This window comes from Notothenia coriiceps, unplaced genomic scaffold, assembly GCF_000735185.1.
Source record: "Notothenia coriiceps isolate Sejong01 unplaced genomic scaffold, NC01 NC01_scaffold00023583, whole genome shotgun sequence".
NCBI lineage: Eukaryota > Metazoa > Chordata > Actinopteri > Perciformes > Nototheniidae > Notothenia > Notothenia coriiceps.
The window spans coordinates 89,309-92,088 of record NW_011356284.1 but is presented as its reverse complement, the minus strand read 5'-3'; positions in this window follow the sequence as shown (position 1 = coordinate 92,088).

Genomic DNA, 2,780 nt, shown 5'->3' with positions numbered 1-2,780 from the left:
TGTGTGTGTGTGTGTGTGTGTGTGTGTGTGTGAGAAATATTACTGGGGATTGGTGTTTGCGTGTAACCTATGTCAAGATGGAAGAAGTGCTCAGACTTCTACTTAATAATACATAGAAAAATATTACAAGACAAAGTCATCCTTACAAAAGTACTTGTTATGCAAGCTTTGAAATAAACGTAGAGGAGTAAAAGGTACAATATGGGTCTCCAAATTGGAGTGGAGAATAAGGACAAAGTTGCATAAGATACTTAAATACTTAGAAATGTATCCATCAATGCTAATATATCAGGTTAACCGTGCGTCTCTGAAAAGGTTTTAATACTCTGAGGCACTTTATCTACAACCAGCCTCTATCTACACGTTTTAACTAAGCAATACAAGAGAAGGAGCATCAGCAGAAGACAGATGGTCAGATGTTGACTTGTGTGTAAAGCTGAAGAAGTCATTTCAAAAGTTTAAAAAAGCTACTCTTTGACACACTGACTCTTGTTCATGCACATGACACAATGAGTATCACGTGCTGCCATATGCAGAACATTCTCAAGTGCAACAAACTCAGCAAATAATATTTGTATTGCATCGTTTTAAGACGCTGTGAGCACCAATCAGCACTCTGCATTGTGTCAGTGTCACAGCTATGAACATGAGAGTGAGAGTTGACCATGAGACAGGAGCTCACAGGAGCTCTAACAAGAAGCGAGGGAGCGAGGGAGGAAAATATACTGTGTGAGCGAGAGGATAAAATATGTGCTGACAGCTTTTTGGCCGCGGGGCTCCAACACTGAAATAGTAGCGTCTGGGTGTCAAGCCGGGGTCGCTGCCTGCACTTTAGAGCAGACTTTCATCACAAAGCACTACAGTCAGCTGATAATGGAGGATCTGACGGAGAGGGAAGGATCTGACAGATAGTGTAGTATTTGGAATATAATGCATAACTGAAGGATAACTCATTCAATGCAACACCTTGGAATGGGTTGAAGGATCTCTTCAAGTGAAATCAAATACGTTCATGTGTAGGATGAATAAAGGGTTAACAGGATTCTTGAAATGGACCCGAAATTCAGCATCTCTTTGGTTCCCTGGACAAAAAGTCACTGGGATATTTCCATTGGATTTTGGATTATTGCAGAAAATAATCTCTGTAGCAAATACACATTTATGATACTTTCATGTTTAGTTAAGCAGGATAATCTCCACATATCAAGTCAACACCACGTTATGCTTCTGGAAGTAAAACGCCAACGTTAGGCTATAAAGGAACTACAGCACGGTCACATGACTTCACGTCACCACCGCTAAGCTAAAGGCGGCTAATGTTGGGCTATAAAGGAACTACAGCACGGTCACATGAATTCACGTCACCACCGCTAAAGGCGGCTAATGTTGGGCTATAAATGGCTAATGTTGGCTATAAAGGAACTACAGCACGGTCACATGAATTCACGTCACCACCACTAAGCTAAAGGTGGCTAATGTTGGGCTATAAAGGAACTACAGCACGGTCACATGACTTCACGTCACCACCGCTAAGCTAAAGGTGGCTAATGTTGGGCTATAAAGGAACTACAGCACGGTCACATGACTTCACGTCACCACCGCTAAGCTAAAGGCGGCTAATGTTGGGCTATAAAGGAACTACAGCACGGTCACATGACTTCACGTCACCACCGCTAAGCTAAAGGTGGCTAATGTTGGGCTATAAAGGAACTACAGTACGGTCACATGACTTCNTGCCGAGAGATAGGAGTCGGAGGCGGTGCAATGATGGTGTAAAAAGGGGACTTTATTGCGGAGCAAATATAGAGATGTTGTTGGGTCGCAGCCCGGGAAGAAGAGAGAGTGAAGTCAGGAGGGCACACAACATATAGTAAACACAAACATGTCCGTGTGGGAACAATAGCCCTACCCCACAGTTCCGTGTGTGAATTATGACCCAGTGTATTAAAGGTGGTCACCACAAAGGTATATATGCACAATATAGAGATAATTCACTTATTGTGTAAAGAAAAGGGAATATTACACATGTATTTAAGTTGATTTATTTCAATTCAGAGTTTACTGTTTTAATTAATTCTATATGTGCTTGAGAAACATAAAGAACTATGTTATTTATATAAATATATTTTATGATTTTGAATAAAGCAGAACATTCCATGCGCTAACGTGTGTGACTTCTTGTCATTGTTCTCAGCCGTCTCAGATCCCAATCCTGAGACCGGTAACATTTACATGAGCACAGTGAGATCGGGTTATTCATGTTCCCTGTTTATTACTATTATTATTATTATTACATGTTAGACGCTTTTATCCAAAGCGACTTACTCAATACTGTGGACAATCCCCACAGGAGCAATTGGGGTGAAGTGTCTTGCCCAGTGACACAACGACATGCTGACTGCAGTGGGGTTTGAACATGTGACCTCCTGATCCCAACACCAAGGCTCTGTCCACTGCGCAACACGCCTCCATGTTTACATGATAAATACTAGTAACCTGGCATTTCGATGCCTTTTCTCATCTAAACTATTCAGTATTTGTATCTCTCTATCATGACATAAAGACGAAACTCCTCTCAAGAAGTGAGACGCTTTTGCCGCCGCCATCACTGTTAACTGATTAACTGCTACCAGCTGATGACTTACTTTCCTCTTCTTTGAAAAAAATGTTCTTATGTCCATGTTGTCTGGGGGAGAAAATATATCAAACCAAGAGATCGTCAGCTTTGATTTTCGCTGTCTTAACAATGTCCTGAACACTTGGTGTGTGTGCCTTACCTC